The 23,332-nt window shown below is 40.8% G+C and overlaps 1 protein-coding gene across 2 annotated transcripts in view; it reads right to left on the bottom strand.

Moving 5' to 3' along the window:
* Positions 1 to 19,366, bottom strand: part of AMOTL1 (angiomotin like 1) — a 108,223-nt gene extending 88,857 nt beyond the window's left edge. Inside the window, exon 1 of one of the 2 annotated variants that reach the window (XM_081950692.1) lies at positions 19,301 to 19,366. The gene's annotated coding sequence lies outside the window, so the exon portion shown is untranslated. The remainder of the gene's footprint in view (positions 1 to 19,300) is intronic. The other variant, XM_081950691.1, reaches the window with a different exon arrangement.
* Positions 19,367 to 23,332: the final 3,966 nt, after the last annotated feature.

Here is a 23,332-nt window from a genome sequence, read left to right as displayed (position 1 = left end):
ACTGTGGGAGTAAAACACCCCTAACACCCTTTGGGGTGGGGTGTTCTGTTAAGATACAGCCTGTTGTGCCATACTGCCATACTGGCTTCTACTGTACAGCGCTGTGGAGTTGCCAGGGTAATGGCTTTGCAGTACTCCACCAGGGGGCTCCCTCTGGTAAGGGGGAAAAATCCAACACTAGAAATTACGTTTAGTCCAGACATTTTCCCCCTATAAATAAATACCCGAGCAATGCCAGGTTATCGGCTAGTATGAAATACAAATGAAAATAGTGAGAAAACGAGGCAGGGAAAAGGGGGGAGAGAGAGATAAATGTAAGGAAAAGAGGAAAACAGAAAAAAAAGCATTGCCTTCTAACTCTTTTTAGCGCAATAGAATAAGATAATAACATTACAGCCTTAAGTTTTTAATTTTGCATTCTTAGTCTGTACTAGCCATTTCTATAACAACAAATTTATCTAACCAGAAAAACCCAAAGATGAAAACTTTCATCTTTTTCCCTCTCAAGCACAAAATCCAGAAATGCTTTCCAAGTAGAATCAAAGATGAGCGTGTGGTTTTTTCCCCCTTTCCTTCTTTGATCAGCCATCTCTGCTATTTCCATCAGTTTTTCCAGGCTTTCATCCATTGTGAGAATAAAAGTATATTTCCGTTCTTGTGCATAAAAGCATCCTTCCTGCTGTCACCATATATATAAAACAGCAAAGATCCAGGTTTTTCTTTCTCCAAAATATGGGTCCTTTTTTAAAGGCTGCTATGCAGTATTCATGGCCTTGGAACTATTTGAATGAAGACTAAATGGGTCATCCTTTTAAAGGGATGAAATAAATGTGGGTTAATTAGAGAAATTAATGACTTGAAATGCCAGATTTTCCTTCTTTCTTTTTTTCCTTCCCCAAGCTATAATTATTTCCCTCCCTTCACTTTCTCTTTTGTTCTCCTCCCCTTCCCTTTTTTTCCGGTCTACAAAATTGACTGCAGTGTATGAATCACTATCTAATATTTTTTCCCCCACGAAAACCTCTCATCTTTAAGAAATGAGGCCAACTGAGCTTTTCACTTAAAATGTTTCCAGTTTAAAGCAATCTGTTTAAAACAGCTGCTGAATTATTATTATTATTATTATTATTATTATTATTATTATTATTATTATCATTATTATTATCATTATTATTATCATTATTATCATCATCATCATCATCATCATCATCATCATCATCATCATCATTTTTGGCCTTTGGGAACACATGTTTTCCTCATCTCATCACATCTTTTCCTCAGGGTACCAGCAGTGGTAATTGAGTCTGGGTCCCCGAACCGGTAGTGACGGCTGGCTGGCCACGCCCATGAACCAGCCCGCTCCGACCCTCGCCCTGCCTCGCCTTCGCCACATGCATCCACAGAACTGCCTCCTCCTGCCTACACACAGGTAAGCATTTGCGCTAGCCTAGCCTCCCCTCCCCAGTGGCCAGCGTCTCCCAAAGCTGCCGCCATTGCAGCCACAGCGGGGATGGAGGCAGCATGCTGGAGAAGGCAGCGGTGGCAGGAGAAGGCAGTGGCGGCAGGAGGAGAGGGGGGGCTGCTGGGAGGAGATGGCAGAAAAAAAGTAAGTGGTACCCAAGGCAGATTTATGGGTTCTGTCCAGGGGTGGGGTCTCTACAGTTTGAATATGCTTTTAGGATTCAGTAACTTGGCATTTCTTTTTAGAGAAGCAATTTGGGGTAAAGCAAGATCACAAATTAACTAAGATTTAAACGTTTTCAGGGGCTGCTTTGCTTAGGCAAACAGATGTAGGAAGTCCTCGACTTACAGCAGCTTGTTTAGTGACCGCTCAAAGTTGCAACGGCACTGGAAAAAGTGAATTATGTCCATTGGACAAAATTTAGTCCCTAAATTTTGAACATGTGACCATAGGGATGTTGCAATGGTCAAAAGTGAACATGTTCAAAATTTAGGCACTTGACAACTGGCTCCTATTGTTGACCTTCTGACAAGCAAAATCAATGGGGAAGCCAGATTTATTTAACAACCCTGTTACTCGCTTAACAATGCAGGGATTCACTTAACGACTGTGGCATGAAAGCTTGTAAACTGAGACAAAATTTACTTAACTGTCTTCCTTAGCAATGGAAATTTTGGGCCCAATTGTGGTCGTAAGTCAAGGATTGCCTGTGCTTCAGTGGTTATCTGTATATTTGTGCATGTAGGTTTCATAGTCTAATATGTATAACTTTGCTTAGTTTTAGTGTTCCTTAAAAAAAGAATAGAATAGAATAGGAATAGAAAAAGGAATAGAAAAAGGAATAGAAAAAGGAATAGAAAAAGGAATAGAAAAAGGAATAGAAAAAGGAATAGAATAGAATAGAATAGAATAGAATAGAATAGAATAGAATAGCAGAGTTGGAAGAGACCTTGGAGGTCTTCTAGTCCAACCCCCTGCTTAGGTAGGAAACCCTACATCACTTCAGACAAATGGTTATCCAACATCTTCTTAAATACTTCCAGTAATGACTTGGACTTCTCTAACAATTATCTTGTTCATACAGCTTATCCATTCCTTGGAATCTTTCTGCTTTATATACTTCATACAGCCTCTGCTTACTCAGCAAACGCTTAATTACTCAATACTGTGTAACCAGTAACTCTTTAAGGCACGTCCCTTACAACAGCTGTTCGGCTCCTAAGAATTCCTCCCAGTTTCTACCTATCAACTGCTATAATTATTTATCACTCAAGTGATTTTATTTTGACAAATGCTGTTATGTTGTTGTTTTTTTAACCCAAAGAGGGTTTGCCATGGGATGGTAAAAGTGTGACCTTTCAAATATGGAAACACTATGTCTGGCATCAGCCTCAGCCAGCCTAGCCAACTGTCATGGATAATGGAGAACATAATTGGAGTAGCTATGTGGGGTCCTTGTGCCCTCTGAGCTTGGTTGTTTTCTTGTACCCAAACTGGGTAACATCATTGGAGCTAGTACAGAGTGGAGTTTGATTTCACTTTATATTCTAGTGCTGTGATAGCGAACCTATGGCACACGTGCCAGAGATGCCACAAAGTGCCCTCTCTGTGGGCAGGTGTGCCAGGGGTCTGCTTTTCTGCACGCACCAGCCAGCTGATTTTCACACGTGCCAGAGCCCAAGGTTTCCGGGGCTCCGGCACACGCAACTGGCTGGCGTGCCTGCACGTGCTGGAAACCAGAAGACCAGGTGGTCAGCGCGCACATGTGCACCGGCCAGCTGGTCTTTGGGGCTCCAGCACGCAGAAAGACCAGGTGGCGCATAGGAAACCAATTTCAGGGGTTTTGGGATTTCAAGTTTCCAGGACTGTGGGGTGTATGCGCGTACATACATTCCAGTTTGGGCACCGTAAAGGTTTGCCATCACGGATCTAGTGGCTTCTGTCAGTGTTGGTGGGAGTGATCTTGATAGTTCCTTGATTGAACAGTTGTTTATGGTTAGCTTGTTTGGCAGTTGGTTGATTGTGATATTGTTTGCTTCTTGATTGTTGGACTAGACCAGGGGTCAGCAATCCATGGCTCTGGAGCCGCATGTGGCTCTTTCATCCCTCTGCTGCAGCTCCCTGTCACTGATTGGCTCCACAATGGATAGGGCTTTCGGTTAGGACAGGTAGAGGAAAAAGGATGCCACTCTAGGAGGAAACTCTATGGTGGGGGAACCAATTTCCGGTCAGCAGAGGAAAAAGGATGCTGTGCTGGAAGGAGACTCTATGATGGGGGAATTGGACTTCCGGTCGGCTCCAGAATTGAACAGTGGGCTTCCGGTTAGGACCTTTATGGCTCTTTGAGTGTTCAAGGTTGCCGACCCCTGGACTAGATGACACTCCACCAACACTGACAGGGCAAGCCACTAGAACCGTAATGGTGAACCTTTTAGGCACTGAGTGCCCAAAGAGTCCAAATTGCAAGGTGCAGGCATATGTGTGCCCCGCGCATGCATGGCAGAGACCTGAAGACCAGCTGGCTGGCGGGAGGCACGCACGCATGCGCGACAGGGACCCGAAACAGAGCTGGGGCGATGGTGCGCGTGCCCACAGAGAGGGCTCTGAGTGCCACCTTTGGCACGTGTACTATAGGTTTGCCACCACTGCACTAGAATATAAAATGAGAGCAAACCCCACTCCTTACTAGCATTGATGATGTCACCTAGTTTAACACATGAAATGTTTGCAAGAAAATAATCAAGCTCAGAGAGCACCAAGCTCTCTGACTGCAAATATTCTCTTCTATGGGATACCTATTTTCATCATGAAGCAAGAATAAAAATATTTTGAAGTGGGTTACAGATTGCAGGAAATGTAGGACTGTAGACTACATCAGGAAGTTGGGAAAAAAATACCCTGGAAGATATCCATATTGTTGCAATAGGTAGGTAGGTAGGTAGGTAGGTAGGTAGGTAGGTAGGTAGATAGATGATAGATAGATAGATAGATAGATAGATAGATAGATAGATAGATAGATAGATAGATGATAGATAGATAGATAGATAGATAGATAGATAGATGATAGGTAGGTAGGTAGGTAGGTAGATAGATAGATGATAGATAGATAGATAGATAGATAGATAGATAGATAGATAGAAAGATAGATGATAGATAGATAGATGATAGATAGATAGATAGATAGATAGATAGATAGATAGATAGATAGATAGATGATAGGTAGGTAGGTAGGTAGGTAGGTAGGTAGGTAGGTAGGTAGATGATAGATAGATAGATAGATGATAGATAGATAGATAGATAGATAGATAGATAGATAGATAGATAGGTAGATAGATAGATGATAGGTAGGTAGGTAGGTAGGTAGGTAGGTAGGTAGGTAGGTAGGTAGGTAGATGATTGATAGATAGATAGATAGATAGATAGATAGATAGATAGATGATAGATAGATAGCTAGATGATAGATAGGTAAGTAGGTAGGTAGGTAGGTAGGTAGGTAGGTAGGTAGGTAGATGATAGATAGATAGATAGATAGATAGATAGATAGATAGATAGATAGAGATAGATGATAGATAGATAGATAGAGATAGATGATAGATAGATAGATAGATAGATAGATAGATAGATAGATAGATAAAGAGAGAGAGAGAGAGAGAGAGAGGGAGAGAGAGAGAGAGAGAGAGGGGTGGGGGAGAGAAATCTATCAAGACATTTCTGTAAAATATCCAAAAGTCAAACCTTTTATCTTCTTATCTACCTTTCAAAAGGAACCAAGTTCAGATAAGCTGGTATTGCAGAACCTTTCACACATACCGGTACATAGAAGTGGCCTACATTCACCATCTTGGAAACCTTTCAGTAACATTTAGCTACAATTGAAGCCTGAATCTGGAGTTCTAATGAAATAACATTCTTGCAGGCAAAATAAATAAATAAATAAATAAAAGCAAAGTAAGGCAGAAAAGTGCAAATTTAATCTATTGCTAAATCTCATCAGAACAAAATGGGGAATCAAAGCACAACTGTTTCAAGGAAACGGTTCAAAATAGCTCAATCTGATTATCCTTTCCTTTTTCATAAATTGCTATATTAATACAAAAAGACTCACAGGTTTGTACTTGATTTAAGGATACCAAGCCAAGCACAGGAAATATATATTTTCTTGTTCTAACCTGCATGTAGTTCCATTCCCGGTTATTAACGTCCAAAAATACCATAGATGTATCTTCAAGTTGGAGATTCAAAACCCCTAATTGAAATGTCTCTACGTTTAGTGGTGCATAATGGTGAATACCAGCTAAATAACGCAAAAGAACAAAATTAATTCCGTATAAGATGCCTAACTAGTTATCTGAAAGTTAGTTACTAATAGAACGTGTTTTGTCCTCCTTTTCATTGTAAAAAAGTTGGTCACCTTATTACTGTGATTTTGTAAACAAAAGTTTATGACTTAAAGTCATTTGTAAACATGCTATTGTTCAGCAAACCATCATTATAAGAAATAATAATTATTAATTTAAATGTGTTGGTCGCCCAACTCCAGCAGAATCTGGAGTTGGACAGCCAATAAACTGACTTAATATGATTAATGAACGTAGAACCTGTAATTTATTGAACTAGAATTCCCAGCTTAGCACTGTGTTCAAATATGAGCATTCAGTTAAATTTCCTTTGGTGGAAATCAAAGAAATTCCCTGGAAGCTGGCAAGGTAGAAATATTAAAAACCAATTTCATGGCAGAAAAAAAGACAATAATATTCTAGTCTTTAATTCAAAGTAACTCTTTCAGGGGTCAAAAAAAGTCAAAATACACTTTGAAGCCCTGCCCCAATTTTTACTTGCAAGATACCTTAAAAGGGAGCAGGGCTTTAACTGTGTGGTCATGGCCACCATCTTTTTTTTTAAAAAAAAAACAACTTTCAGATCAGAGGTGGTATTCAGCAGGTTCTGACTATTTCTGGAGAACCGGTAGCAGAAATTCTGAGTAGTTTGGAGAACCGGTAAATACCATCTCTGACTGGCCCTGCCCCCATCTATTCTCTGCCTCCCGAGTCCCAGCTGATTGGGAGGAAATGGGGATTTTGCAATAACCTTCCCCTGGAGTGGGGAGGGAATGGGAATTTTGCAGTATCCTTCCCCTGCCATGCCCACCAAGCCACACCCACCAAGCAATGCCACGCCCACCAAGCTACATCCACAGGAGTGATAGTAAAAAAAATTGAATCCCCCCACTGTTTCAGATGCTCCTGAATGTCACAAAAATGGCAAAGCCTCCTTTTATACTCCTTAATTACACTATTAAGCATCAACTCACAAAGCCATTTCAAGTTTCTGTTGGGCGTAACACAGTTCCAACTTGATGGCTCATTTCATACATGCTGTCAAATAAAATTGTGAGGTATCTAGCTGAGAATCTCACTCCTATGGGGAAAAAACATTCTCTACATATGCAAGGCTGGTATTTCAGGACTAAACGTACGTTAGAAATCGTTTTATTTAGATATTTTTCTGCTATTGTTTTTTCTTTCTTTAAAAAACAAAATGTGTCAAATCGTATGACTAGACAACCCTCCCTTTCATACATCTAGAGGCTCAAATGTGTACAGTCCCCAAAAATGTTTCTCTACCCCACTTTCTGCTTTTGTAATTATTACTGAAGAGGTCATAGATTTGATGCTTTGGGAGAAATATACACTGCCTTGTGCAAATAAAGGCAGAATATATAAAGGCTAGAATGATAGAAGTGGAAGAACTGGAGAAAATCACAAAACACAATGACCTGCAAATAAAAATAGAATAACTGTGGCAGAAGAAAGCAAAGGTAGTGCCAGAAGTGGGATTCAGAAGGTTCTCTCCAGTTCGGGGCAAACCAGTAGCGGTGACTACAGAAGGCTCCACCCATCCATCCCGACGTAATGCGCCAGCAGAAGGCTGTGTCCATGTACAGACGAGGCGCAAGTGACAGAAGCGAGCGTGTGTGCACGCTCACATTTGCGAACTGGTAGGGAACGTAAGTAAATCCCAGCTCTGGTAGTACCGTTGCTAATAGGGACCTTGGGTGCAATCCCAAAACAACTGGAGCAGTACCATTGACAAAATCATCATCAGTCAATTGTAATAGGCAGCTTCTCTTGGAATAGCTTACATCAGTGGTTCCCAAACTTTTTCAGTCCACCGCCCCCTTGGTGCTACAAACTGATCCTCAGTGCCCCCACACCCAGTGGTGGAATTCAGTTCTTTTTACTACCGGTTCTGTGGGCGTGGCTTGGTGGGCGTGGCTGGGGGGGTCATGTGATTCAAAACTGTAACAATTAATTGCACATCTTTTCAAAATCCAATTTAAAAACCTTTTTAGTTAATGTTAATTCAACAAAATTGTTGAACATGATCCAGTGATACCAGGTTTTCAAAGTCTGATAGTGATTTATCAAGAACCTTAGTGATTATTAACTTAATAAACTCAGTAAAATTTAGTAACTACTTCACTGTTCAGTAAATTCTTAATGTGATGGATGGGCTTGATGAAGTGATACCAGTTTCCCAAATGTCTAGTTTTAAGTCACTTAGCAGGAGTCTTAAATCACCATGTTCAGTAATCTAGAGTTGATTTCTTTGCTTGGAGAGAAGTTGGATGACCACACTGAAGCCACGTTCCACCAAATATGATGTTGGAAATGCAACAAGGAGCTTCTTAACCACTGTCCATACTGCAGGATAGCGATCAGAAATTTCTTTCTGTAACCAAAACTCTTGGTACGATTTCTTTAACTTTGGCTTCAGCTCAATGTCATTTTGCAGCTCTATGAGTTGTTCCTCCACTACCCCATTTTCCTTAGTATTTGAAAATGGATTTATCACCCAATCTGGAATTTCCATCAAAAGAAGATCCTGATATCGCTCAGACCTATCTTTATGCAGCATGTCCAAATGGTCACAAAAAACTTGAAGATGACAGTGTGTAATGACTTGTGCAAGCGATCACTGAGGTTTTTGCAACCAGATGTTGGCGATGAATGACACAGTGAATGGTAAAGACATTTGGCACTGCTTTTTTCAAGTAAGCAACGCACCCATGGTAGCGACCAGTCATTGATGGTGCTCCATCAGTTGCACAAGCTAGTATGTTGGTAAGTGGAATTTCCTTGTCTTTGAAAAACTGCTCAACAACATGAAATATCGACTCCCCTTTAGTATCTGTTTTTAGTTGCCTCGCAAATAACAACACTTGAGTCAAACGTTCGCCTTTAATAAAGCGCATATAAGCAAGAAGCAAAGATTCATTGCCTGACAAAGTTTATTCATCCAGCTATAATGCAAAGTCTGTTGTCCGTAGTATGTTGCACAATACATCTTCCACATTCTCAGCCATTTCATCTATGCGTCTTTGCACTGAATTGATGCTGAGCGGAATTGTCTTAATTATATCATGTGGTGACTTATGCAAAACAGTACTCAGAACCTCACTAACGGCTGGTAGGATGAGTTCTTCACCAATAGTATGTGGCTTTCCAGACTTAGCAATCAGCAATGAAATGTTGTATGATGCACGCAAACCATCAGTGTTTTGTCGGGAAGCATTGTAAAACATGCGTGACAGTGTGGGGCGCTTTTGCAAGTTGTCACGAAGTGATTGAAAAAAAGTTAGGTTCTTGTCTGCCTTGTCAGGATGTGCCTTCTTCAAATGTTCATTTAGTCTGGAAGGCTTCATTGCCTCATTAGAAAATACTTTTTCACATAGTAGGCACCGTGGCAGCTGCTGGTTTGATGGTGCTGGTATAAATCCATACTTCAGATATTCCACACTATATTGTGTACATTTCTTCTTTGATTTTTCTGCTTCTGCCATTTCTGCTCTGAAAATCAGAATACTTACAATACGTGTGTGTTCACCTCTGGCTTAAGGCTTTGCTAAGTGATTAAATAAACCCTACCAACTCCCTGCCTGCCTTCTCTGTGCAAATAAACCAGGATGTTGCTCTTTACTCTGCAGCAAAGCAAGGATTCTGGATTGGGATTCTGAAGCATGATGAGATGACCAATTAAATACAGTTTCGTTTTACAAAGTCATTGTGGGCACATTGTTTGCATTAGTGTAATTAAGGAAGCACCAACATTTGCTTGAATTATTTGATGAGATTATTGCATGGTACCTAGGGATTCCCAATATGGAAAGTGAGAATGGGAACATTTTAACAGATCTATATGTTCTTGGGTTATAATTTTTCCCTCCTCCTGGCTGCTCTGTTGCCCCCCTCCCCTCCCCTGGATTTTAAACTGAATGCTAGGCTCAGCTCTGCAAGGGAGAGCCCAGACGGAGGGAAATAGCTTGGGAAAAGAATAGATACCTTGGCTGGGGAGTGGGGGAGGGAGCTAGAATAGAAGCAAAGGAAGATTCACCAGGCAGAGATCTGCTGGGCTGTGTGTTTGAGATAAGCGAGGGAAGCAGGGAGCAGTAGCAGCAGCACCTGTGCCTCCAGTCAGGTGCGGTACGAAAAGGAGTGAGTGGGAGGGGCGGTGAGGTGAGGGCGGAGCCAGTCAGTGGTGCATTTTACCGGTTCTCTGAACTGCCCATAATTTGTCCTACCGTTCAGGAGAACTGGTCAGAACTGGCTGAATTTCACCCCTGCCGGAAATGCTCAGGTGACTGGCGGCCAACAGAGCCCCAGGCAGAATTGCGCCCTGCGAGGGGGCCACCTCCAGCACTCCTCTGCCACCTCCATTGCCTCTTAGCACCCCCCCTGCCGCCCTCCCTTTCCTCTTAGTGCACCCCTGCCGCCCCCCTTGCCTCTTAGCGCCCCCCTAAGTCATCCCACCGCCCCCTAGAAGGCGGTACCAGCCATTTTGGGAACCACTGGCTTACATCCTCCAATGATACCTTTAACAGCATCGAACAACATTTGCCTACGTCAGATTCCTAGGAAAAACTCAACAGATGGACAAAGATGCAAAATCCAGGACTGGATGCGTAAGAATGGAATTCTTCATCAGACATCTGCTCCATATACACCGGCTTATAACGGAGTCGTAGAAAGAAGACAAGGGGTTCTACAAACCATGATGCGTTGTCTTCTAGAAGATGCCAATCTCAGTAACACATACTGGGGTGAAGCAATCAAATATGCAAATTACATTGTCAACCATACTTGGAGCAGTGTAATCAATCAAACTCCTTTCTACATGCTGTATGGCTACAAGCCTGATCTCAAGAACCTCCACATTTTTGGTTCATATGCTATGGTGAACACTCCCTTAAGTCAAAGAAGAAAGGGAGGTACAGTAGCAAAGAGACTGAGATTTATGGGTATTGATGATAATTCAAAATGGTACAAATTCATTGATACTAAACATGTGATTGTCATTTCACAATCTGCTAATTTTGAGGAAGATATTGACTGGTCCAGGATTCATTCCAATGATCCTGAAGTTTATTTTCCTAGAGATGGTGTTCCAGATGCCACGCAGCCTGATGACAATTCGCAGGCAGATATTCCTTCTACCAGTTCTTCACAACCTGATGTTACGTCTTCGCAAGCCGCGGATGCTGATGTTAGCGACGAACATGAGGACGAGGATGATGATGAAGAAGAAGAAGAAAACTGGTCTGTTGCTCCTAGACGTTCCAAGAGGGCCACAAAAGGAATCCCTCCACAACGTTATTCATGGCAACTGACAAAAACACCATTACCTTTGATTTGCAACGTTACTCTTCCTCCTGAGACATTCACACAAATCAAACAGCTTCCTGATTCAGAGCAAGACAAATGGTATGATGCAATGCAGGATGAAATGGACAGTTTAAAGAAACTTAATGTATTCACACCTGCAAAACCTCCAGCAAACAAGAAAGTCATTGGCACCCGATGGGTCTACAGAATCAAGAAGAAACCAAATGGTGAGTCTTTATACAAAGCCAGACTTGTAGCTCAGGGTTTCGCTCAACGTTATCCTGAGGACTACACAAACACTTACTCACCAACAGTCAGAACTGAAAGCGTAAAAATTGCCTTAACCACTGCAACTATTCTTGGCTTAGAAGTTTTCCAATTTGATGTGGACACAGCTTATCTACATGCAGACCTAGATGAAGAGATCTACGTGAGAAGCCCTCCAGGATTCCGAAAGCAAGAAGGGGATACCTGGTTCCTAAACAAAAGTCTTTATGGTCTGAAACAGTCAGGTTTAATGTGGTATTTATGTCTTACTGACAAACTAAATTCAATGGGCTTTATTAAGTCCAAAACTGATGAATGCGTGTTCACAAAAAGATCTAACAATGCTTATGAGATAATTCTTGTTTATGTTGATGATATTGTTTATATTGGTCCAAATAAGAAAATGAGTGAGATTTTTGCTAAAAGTTTACAGAGATACTTCACACTGAAATCTTTAGGACACATTAGCACTTATTTAGATGTTCAAATTGAAAAGACACAGAAGGGGTTTAGTTTTTCACAAGAAGAGAAAATTGACCACATTCTACATCATTGCAACATGAAAGATGCTAGCACAACAAAGACACCCATGCAAACAGATTTTCACAACTTAACACATGAACCAAGTCCTGAGTTCGAGGACCAAACACTTTATCGTTCAGTCATTGGTTCACTATTATACATCAGTAGCTGGACCAGACCTGACGTTGCACTTAGTGTTAATCTTTTATCACAACATGTAGGTAAGGCAACACAATTTCATTGGTCATGCATTAAGAAGTTGTTGAAATACCTGAAACACACTAAACACATGAAGTTATTGCTAGAACCAACACACACTGATCATCCACAGTTGATTTGTTATTCTGATTCTGACTGGGCGAGTGACAAGAAGTCACGCAAAAGCACTTCTGGTTACATGATGTTCCTAAATGGATGTCCTGTTTACTGGCAAGTGAGAAAACAGAGTTTTGTTTCATGTTCATCTACTGAAGCTGAATATGCTTGTGTTTCAGATGCTTGTAATTCTCTAACGTGGTTTGATGCTTTGATCACAGATATCTGGACACGTCCGATTCGACCAATCACCGTGATGGAAGATAATGTATCTGTTGTTTATATTTCTGAGTCACATTTCACAGGTTCTAGGTCCAGACACATTGACATTCGTTATCAAAACACAAAGCAATTAGTTAAGCAAGGTTTTGTTAAATTGCAATATGTTTCTACACATGATCAGATTGCTGATATGCTTAACAAACCACTTCCTGTAAATCAACACGAGTATCTGCGAAAGAAGATGTGCCTTAATTGATGATTTGATGACGTCAGCCCAGACTAGCAAAAGAAGGGGTGTCACGATGTTAAAAAGTTTGCTAGACATGAACTGACTGAAACTGACACTGAAGAGTTAAACTGAGAAAGAGTTATTGCGCAGGTCATAAAAAAAGTTATCTGAAAGTGATTTATTGCGCATGTCTTCACACATTCCAGAGCTTTCCTTCTCTTTTTTGTCCGGCTGCCAAGTTGGCAGACGGAACATTTATTATCAAAATGTAACCATTAGTTAGTTCTGTTTTATTTACTTTTATTATTTTTGTATTAAAGTTTGTTTATTAATTAGAATATACTTCTCAAAGACTTTTATTTCTTTTCTTAACATCTTAATGATATGCTGCTGGGAATCAGCCCGGTCCATAGACCTCAATTTTTCATCAGGGTGTTTTTCCCCTGACAATATGAATGAAATGAAAAGAGATATGAATGAAATGAAAGCAGAGATGTGTGAAATGAAAAATGAAGTCAAGAAAGACATACAGAAATTAGATGATAAAATGGAAACTATACAACAAGCTCTGGGAAAGAATGAACAATTAATAAAAGAAGTAGAAAAAAGAACAGAACAGACAGAAACAAAAATAAACCAGATTGAACAACAAATGAAAGCATCAAATAAAAATCTAGAGGAATCGCTTATTCACATGGAGATGGACCGTGCAGCTTTCTACCTCCGCTTTCAAAATGTGACAGAGGTAAAAGGTGAAGACCTAACTATGATAATGTCCGGCTTAATTGCAGAAACTTTAAACACAGATAAGCAAGAGATCATAAATGAATTGGACGACATTTACAGAGTTACCACCAATTATGTGAGGAAACATCGACTACCCAGAGAAGTGCACATCAGGTTCGCGAGGAAAAAAGTAAGAGACATACTATATAAAATAACAAGAGAAGAACCGATGATGTACGAGGGGAAGGAGATACTAATATTAAAACAAATCCCACGAAGAGTGAGGGAACAGAGACTACCAATTCTTGGCCACGCAATTAATTAAGAGGGAGATACTGTTTAGATGGTTAATACCAGAAGGGATGTTAGTAACATGGCAGGAGAAGAGAATTAAAATTGACAACCTTGAAAAAGCACAGGAATTATACCAGCAATTAATGTATCCGGAAGAGAAACAAAATACAGAAGAGGAGATAGAATATAGAAGAAAGGAAGAAAGACAACAAAAGGCAAGGGAGGGAAGACAGGGAGGACATAGCAGGGAAGAGGAAGAACAACAGAAAGAAGAGGAAGTAAGACCAAAAACAAGAAGTCAAAAAGAAACTAGAGACAAATAAAAACAAGGACAAGTAGAGATCTAGGAAAATGGAGGAAGAAATCCAACTACTATCTGTAAATGTCAATGGTTTAAATTCACTAACAAAAAGAAAACACATCTGGGCAAAATTAACAAAACAAAAAGCAGACATAATATGTCTACAGGAAACACATATCAAACAACAAGACATAAAATACTTAGAATGTCCGAAATTGGGAAAATTATATACAGCATCGGCAGAAGAAAAAAGAAAAGGATTAGCAATTTATGTTAAAGAGAAAATAAAGACAAGCTTAATTTATGCAGATCCAAGGGGAAGAATATTAATATTAGAGATATGGATAAACCAAAAAACAATATTGCTGGTAGAAATTTATGCCCCAAACGAAGACCAGAAAAATTTCTATAAAAAATTACATGAAAAAATCAGAGAAATTGGAGGAGAAAACATCTGTATAATAGGAGACTATAATGCCATAGTAGATAGCAAAAAAGACTATGTAAGTGACAAAAAAACCAAAAACAAAAAAAAAGTATTACCAACAACGTGTATGGAGATGATGGAAGAGCTAAATCTAATAGACATCTGAAGAAAAATGGAACCAAATAAAAAACCATTTACCTTCTACTCAAATCCACACCAATCTTGGTCACGGATCGACATGGCATGGATGAATAAGGAAATCGGGGCAGAAGTATATAAAATTGAAATTCTACCAAACACCTGGGCAGACCATAACCCCATTAAAATAATCTGGAAAGGGGAAAAAAAACTAGACGAAGATGGACATTAAATCTGCAAATATTAAAAGAAAAAGAATTTATCCAAAAGTGTAAGAGTGAGTTGGAACTATTTTTCAAAGAAAACACAAAAGAATAGACATCAATACAAAACCTATGGGATACTATGAAAGCCTACATGAGGAATCATTATAGCTTATTCAGCAAAAAGAAATAAAGAAAAATGGGCACAACAGAAAGCATTAGAGAAGGAAATTGAGAACCTAGAAAAAGAACTCCAAAATAAACCACAAAGTGACAAAATTAGAAAAGATTGGATGCTAGCGAAACACAAATTAAACATACTAGTCCAGGAAGAAATAGTAAAACACTTAAAACTAACGAAACAAAATTTTTTGAGCAAGCAAACAAACCAGGAAGGTGGCTATCTTATAGATTGAGAAAAGAAAGGGAAAAAAGATTAATGTATATCAACTCCAAGAGGAAACGGGTGAATTACAACACACAATGGAAGGGGAAAAAAAGATTGTACATAAATATTTCGAGAAGTTATATAAGGGGGAACAAATAGATGACAAACAAATACAAGAATATTTGAACAGAGAAGAACCCCCAGTAATACCGGAAGAGATGAAAGAAATGCTAACGAAACAAATAACAAATATTGAACTCAAACAGGCAATTAAAAAACAGAAAAATAATAAAACACCAGGCCCAGATGGATTCCCAGCAGAATGGTACAAAACGATAAACGATCTGAATGAATCAATAGAACCCCTAATGCTGGAGATGTATAACGAAACATTGACGAAAACAAAAATACCGAACACATGGAGGGAAGCATACATTACGTTAATATATAAAGAAGGTACAGACCAAAACCAAATTCAAAATTACAGGCCAATCTCGTTGCTGAACGTGGACTATAAAATATTTGCAACAATAATAGCGGAGAGACTAAAAAGATTACTAAATGATTACATACACCCAGATCAAAATGGATTTCTCCCAACAAGACAAATTAGAAACAATACCAGAATAATAGCTAATATCTTGGAGTACTATGAGGTGCATACAGGGAAACAAGTGGCACTTGTATTCCTGGATGCACAGAAGGCATTTGATAATTTAAATTGGCAATACATGAAACAACAAATTAAAAATATGAATTTAGGAAATAAATTTGAAAGATTAATAGAAACAATATACTCTACCCAAAAGGCAAACATACTATTAAATGGGGAAAATACAGAGTCCTTTGAAATAACGAAAGGAGTAAGACAGGGCTGCCCACTATTACCTCTGCTTTTTATTTTGACGTTAGAAAGCCTTCTGACACGAATTAGAAAAAAACAGGAAATAAGAGGAACCAAAATTAAAAATGAAGAATACAAAATACAGGCCTTTGCAGATGACTTAGTATTTATTATAGAAAATCCATTAGAAACAGGGAATAAGTTAATGCAAGAACTAGAAAAATATGGAGATGTGGCAGGACTAAAAATTAACAGAGAAAAGACTAAAATAATAACCAAAAATCTGAAGGAAAAACAGAACAAAGAATTAGAAAAAACAATAGGACTCCAGGTAGTAAAGAAAGTCAAATATTTAGGAATATGGCTAACTGCAAAGTGCTCAACCATAAAAGAAAATAATTACACAAAATTAGTGCAACAAATAAAAAAAGACCTAGAATTATGGGGGAAATTACAACTATCGCTATTAGGGAAAATAGCAACTATAAAAATGAACATACTACCAAGAGTCCTATATCTATTTCAAACGATCCCCATAAAACTAGAGAAATTTTTTTTTACCGAACTGAATAAAATAATACTAAAATTCATCTGGCAAGGGAAAAAAGCTAGGATAAAACTGAAAGCATTACAGGACGATAGAAGCAGAGGTGGTATGGGACTACCTGACTGGGAACTCTTCTACAATGCAGCAGCTTTAATTTGGATTAAAGATTGGATAAATTTAAAAAATAAAAGAATATTAGCAATAGAAGGCCATGACCTGCAAACAGGATGGCACTTTTTCTTATGGGAAGAGAGTAAAAAGAAGCAAAAATATTTCCATAGACATTACATTAGAGAAGCATTGAATCAGGTCTGGAACAAAATTAAAGCAAAACATTATATGAAAATACCGGCATGGCTTTCCACCATGGAAGCCATGATACACCCCAATACGCTAGATATATCAAAAATGGTTAGGTATAGTGAAATTTTAGATAACCAGGGGAATTTGAAAACGAACCAAGAACTAAAAGAGAATATCAATATAGATTGATGGCCATACCTCCAATTACAATCAAGATATAAAAAAGATATAAAAGAATATGGAATATATACGGAATTGCAACAAATAGACAAAATCTTAATTGGCCCAGAAAACAAATTTATAATGAAAATGTATAAATATTTGTTAGAAATAAACTTAGAAGAAGAAATAGTTAAAGGATGTATGAGATGATGGGCCAAAAATTTTGGTTATAATATAGATCTAGCGGATTGGGGAAAAATTTGGAATATAAATTATAAATTAACGAGATCAGCAACACTGAAAGAAAATATATATAAAATGTTTTATCGTTGGCACCTACCACCAACAAGATTAGCAAAAATGTACCCAACACTGAAACCAATATGTTGGAAATGCAAAAAAGAACAAGGGACATACTACCACATGTGGTGGACCTGCCCGCAATCGCAAAAATACTGGAAAAGAATCTGGAAGTGGGCACAAGAAATTACGGGGGAACAAATAAAGTATAAACCTGAAACCTTTCTACTAGGAATAATTAAAGAGAACTATACAAAAAAAATTAAATATCTACTAACACATATATTAACTATAGCTAGAATTGCCTTTGCCCAATGCTGGAAGCAAAATAATACACCGCCAGACGAATTAGTGATAAAAGAAATCTTGGAGTGCGCAGAGATGGACAAACTAACTCAAAAATTAAAGGACAAAGAAGAATCGGAATACTACGAAATTTGGAATAAGTGGTATGAATGGTTGGATAATAAGAAAAACAATTAAGCCGAAAACAATATACATAAATAAACATAGAACTGTATATAAAAATAGGTAAATATGTTAAATATCATAAAAATGTATAAATAAGATGACATAAGGATTGTAATATATGGTAAAGAGAGGAAAACATACACAAATATGACGATGTAACATTGTACAAACTTTGATATAAAGATTGTAATATGTGATAAAAAGACAAAAACAATAAAAAAAGAGAACTAGTTTACATTATCCGCTCAGACTGACTTTCCTAATGTCTGTCGATCTGTCTGTCTTTCTATCTAGCTATCTAACTATCTACCTACCATCTCTCTCTCTCTTTCTCTCTCTCTCTCTCTCTCTCTGTCATCTGTCTGTCTGTCTATCTATCTATCATCAGATTTATATAGCTGCCTATTGCAGAAATATGATTCTGGGTGGCTTACAATAAAAAGAATCAAAAGATAAAGAAGGTGTATTATACATTATACATGCTGTCTTGAGCTCCTCAAATCTTTTGCTAAATAAAATATTTCCAAAAAATGCATTGAATTGATTAATCCAGCTAATTGCTATAATTATAATAATGGTAATCCTGACATTAAACAGAGATGAGATGGCAGGATCCTTGCAAGTACTGTGTCCATATAGGGCAGCTAATTTTCTACTTCTCCCTCGTTCCTGCACCCAACCAAAATCTGCACTGGGTTCCGAAGCAAATGAAAAAATAATAATAATGATCCTAACACTTTAAAGGCCCTTTCCCTCTGCTTAGCTGAATTTGCTCTCCAGGCATCGTTGTGTGGGGAGGAAACTCTACCCGCACAAAATTGATTGTCCCCATTGCCAATCCCCGATCTGCCTTTATTGACTCCCTTCTAGTCATTGCCATTCTCCCGACTGCCCTCCAAGGTCATGGGTGACAAATATTTCGAAAGCTTTTGAGGCTGCTCCTGGACAAGGCTAGAAGAAGGCAGGAAATGCAACATAAGCAGCAAAATAGACGATCTAGCTCACTCACGGAAATGAAAGCAACGACAGAATACAGAACAACAGGAGAGTTGGAAGGGACCTTGGAGATCTTCTAGTTCAACCCTCTCTCCCTAAGCAGCTGATCTTAACACCATTTTGGACAAATGATCGTCCAAATCTCTTCTTAAAAACCTCCAAGCATTGAAGTACCCACAACTTTTGAAGGCAAACCGTTCCACTGATTAATGGTTCTCACGGGGGACGTCCAGATGTTGCCAGGCATACTTAGATGCCAATTGAAGACCCCTCCTAGGAGGAACGCAAGTATTCAAAGTCATCAAGCCGTGGGGTTTTTTTTTTCCCCTCCAGGAGGAATTTTCAAAAAGAATGTTTTCCCTGACTTCTTTTTTCTTCCAAAAAAACCATTTGGAAAGCAACGCTGAACTTTTCCCAGTTTTTTTCCTTTTCTTTTCTTTAGGAGTAACTGAGTTATTCTAAATCAAAGCAAAACCTTTTGTGATAAAAAAGCCACAATAGAAAGGGGGGAAATGTCTTACCTGCACACTTCAGAGCCTCAGTTCCTGGACTGTTCAAGAAACTCCAGGTTCATCCCTTTGCAAATTCTTTGTTTCTCATCCGGTGATGACTCTCATGAAAAAATGTGGCCGTTGCCCGGACTTGTTTAAGCTTTGCAAAGAGAAAAAGCAGGATTTTGATGTTCCTGCACTTTTAAAGAAAGTCAGAAGGCTTTTGACAAGGTTTCCAACTGGCACTGTGAATACTGGGGCAATCGTATTGTATACATTCCCTATCCAGAACCATATAATTAACTTTAGAGAACTTAACCACTGTGGAAAGACAGAGGAGACAAAAGCTCCAGTGTTTAAATCCTTAGCAGACGAGGGAACGCTGAGAGTTCAAGCACATCCAAAGTTTGGTATCTGTTAGATATTAACATATATCGTAGCAAGTCTCCTCTCTGGTCCGCTGCTACAGCGGGAAACAGGTATCGTTCTGATTGGTCGAGGGGCGTACCCGATTCCTATAAAAGGGGAACCCTCCAACCACAGAAAAAGCTGGATCACTATTACTACTAATAAAGAGCTGTTAAGTCACTTCGTGTCCGCAGTCTGTTCTCTCATTGCCCAGATCCAACATTTGGCGACGAAGGTGGGATCGAGAGACAGATAGGACGAAGAACGCTACTTCAGAATCTCCGGATTCGATCCAGCCCAGGAATTCGGCAGAAATTCCGGCAGCCATCTCAGGACACCGCAGCGCGGCAAATTCAAACGAAAGAAGATGGCGATGCACACTCCCCCCGCTCCATTCGACCCAGCGAACGACGAATGGGAAGCCTTCATGATTTGTTTCGAGTGTTTTCTCGAAGCGAACGAATACACGGGGATAACCGACGCCCGAAAGAAAAACATCTTCCTCGGCTACTGTGAAAAGGAAGTCTTCAACACAGCCAGAGACCTCACCGCGCCTACTCCAATACAAGCGGTATCATGGACGGCGTTGCAACAGGCTCTACAGACTCATTACGCGCCAAAACCTTCCCGCCACGTTTGCCGCCAGGAATTCAACACGCGGAACCAGAAGGCGGGAGAGTCAATCAACCAATATGTTGCAGCCCTGCGTAAAGCAGCAATTCACTGCGAGTTCAGGGATCTGGACGAGCATATCCTGGCACAATTTGTCTGTGGGTTAAGAGACATTTCCCTACAAAAGAAGCTGTTGGCAAACCCAAATTTAACCCTACAGATAGCACTAAACGAAGCAAGGGCATCAGAGTCAGCAGAGAAATAATCGGTAACCATACAACGCGGTTTCAGCGGAAGCCAGCCAGCACTCAGGCAAACCAGAGTTCACTATGAGGACACAAACCCCGACTACGAGGATCCCGAGTTCGAGAACAGTCACCTGATGAGGAGCAGTCACATGAGGCCAGGGGGGAGACCCGGATCCCGCTTGCCGCCCTGCGCAGGCTGCGGAGGGAATCACCCCCGGTCTACCTGTCGGTTCAGGAACGTTGTTTGTTCAATCTGCAACAAACTTGGGCACATCGCACGAGTGTACCGGAGCGGAGTCCCTGCCTCATGGCAGCCACCTACGTACCGCCAACAGAAGCCCAACCCAGGGGCTTGGCAAAATCAAAAAGGGCGCCCAGAGAGAAATCCACAAGTGTTTACCCAGAGAGAAAATCCCCAAAGAGCTGAGCGAGCGTATTCCCAGAGAGATTACACACAAGGAGCTGAGCGAGCGTATTCCCAGAGAGATTACACACAAAGAGCTGAGAGAGCGTTCTATCAAGACGCTCAACGAGAGTATTTTCAGGATACAGATGCTGAGATAGAGTTGACCCAGAGAGAGGAATTGCGAACGTATCTCACCACAATAAGTCAGGTCCGCACCAAGCGGCCTAAAAAGCTGAAAGTCACAGTCCTCTTGGAGGGCTCACCTTGCGAGCTAGAAGTTGACACAGGATCGTCCCTGACGATCATTTCATGGGCATCCATGAAACAGGCTATCCCTAGCCTCAAAAAGAGCCAACTACGCGCTCCAGACATCCAGCTACGAGACTACCAGGGGAACCGAGTCCCCATCGTGGGCCAAGGCACGTTCCAGATCCGTTTCAAGGACATCGTAGCCCAGCTGCCCGTGACCATCGCCAGCGCACCGTTACAAAACCTTCTAGGACTGGATTGGTTTGAATCATTGGGGCTAGAAGTCACCGGAATCAACGCCATGGAGAACAGCAGCGCCGAGCAGATTTTTAAGGAGTTCAAGGATGTGTTCAGCCCCGGTCTTGGTAAGTATGTGGGTAAACCAATCTCATTCAATTTAGACCCCAAAGTGGCACCAATCCGACTTAAGCCGAGACGAGTGCCTTTTGCACTCCGCCCAAAAATAGATAAGGAAATAGATAAGTTAGTGGAGCAGGGAATCCTCGAGCCGGTGGATCACGCGCGCTGGGAAACTCCCATCGTGACACCAGTCAAGCCAGACGGATCAGTCTGCATCTGCGCGGACTATAAATGCACAATTAATGTCGCGCTACAACAAAGCGCATATCCTGTGCCAGTAGTACAACACCTATTGCATTCGTTGGGGCCAGGAAAGATATTTGCTAAGTTAGACATGGCACAAGCTTACCAGCAGTTGCCCGTGGATAGCGCCACAGCGGAGGCCCAAACTATAGTGACGCATAGAGGAGCATTCAAATGCAACCGGCTACAATTCAGTGTGAGTATTGCTCCAGGTCTGTTCCAGAGCGTCATGGAACGGCTGTTGCAAGAGATACCGGGAGTCGTCCCCTATTTCGACGACATCTTGGTATCCGCTGAAAACGAGGAGTAATTATTAAAAAGAGTCAGAACTGTTTTGACCCGAATCAGAGAGAAGGGCCTCCGCCTCAAAAAGGAAAAATGCCAAATTAACGTGCCTAGCGTAGAATTCCTGGGATATAGAATCGATGGTCAGGGAATACACCCCACTTCAAAGAAAATTAAGGCGATCCAGGACGCCCCCACACCACGAAATCAGACCGAGTTGCAGGCCTTCCTCGGACTACTTAACTTCTACAGCGTTTTTCTGAGACAGAAGGCGACCGTTGCTGAGCCATTGCATCGACTACTCCAGAGGAACGCACCATGGAAATGGGGACGATCCGAAGCAGCAGCTTTTGCCGCAGTAAAGCGCCTGCTCACCACTGACTCGCTGTTAGTCCAATACAGCCAGACACTGCCACTGGTATTGACCTGTGACGCATCACCTTTTGGAGTTGGCGCAGTCCTTAGCCACAGGATGCCAAACGGAAACGAAGCACCCATCGCCTTCTACTCTAGGACTCTTTCATCGGCCGAGAGGAACTACAGCCAGATGGACAGGGAAGCGTTAGCTGCTGTAGCTGGAGTAAAACGTTTCCATGAATACCTCTACAGCCGCGATTTTGAACTAATCACAGATCACAAACTGCTGTTGGGACTCTTGGCGGGAAACCGCCCCACTCCCGTCTCCCTGTCTCCACGCATGACCAGGTGGACTGTTTTCCTGGCTGCGTACTCATACAAGTTAATTCATCAACCGGGCTCCACTTTAGGACACGCAGACGCACTCAGCCGTTGCCCATTACCAGACCTTTTGCCAGACCCCACTCCCGAAGTACCGGTGCTACTCATTGACTGTTTGGACTCAGGACCGGTTTCTTCCTACGACGTTGCAAGGTTCTCCTCTAAAGATAATATAATAAAGCAAGTGCAAACTTGGGTTTGGAGGGGGTGGCCGAAGGGAAACGTGGGCCCGGAATTCAAAGTGTTTTGGTCAAAACGGGATGAACTCTTAGTGTTACAAGGTTGTTTATTGTGGGGGGATCGAGTTGTTATTCCTTATGCGTTACGTAGAAATGTGTTAGATGCATTACATGCGGGTCATCCGGGGATTGTTAGGATGAAGGCGTTAGCAAGAAGTTACGTTTGGTGGCCAAACATGGACAAAGAGATAGAAGAATGGGTGGCCACTTGCGATCCATGCCAGGAATCGAGACCAGCACCCCCGGAAGCGCCCGCCACAGAATGGGAGAAGCC

Source organism: Natrix helvetica (assembly GCF_964273705.1).
Source record: "Natrix helvetica genome assembly, chromosome: 4".
In the NCBI taxonomy this organism is placed as follows: Eukaryota; Metazoa; Chordata; class Lepidosauria; order Squamata; family Natricidae; genus Natrix; species Natrix helvetica.
The sequence above is the reverse complement of the archived record's forward strand: the minus strand, read 5'-3'. Positions and strand labels throughout refer to the sequence as shown.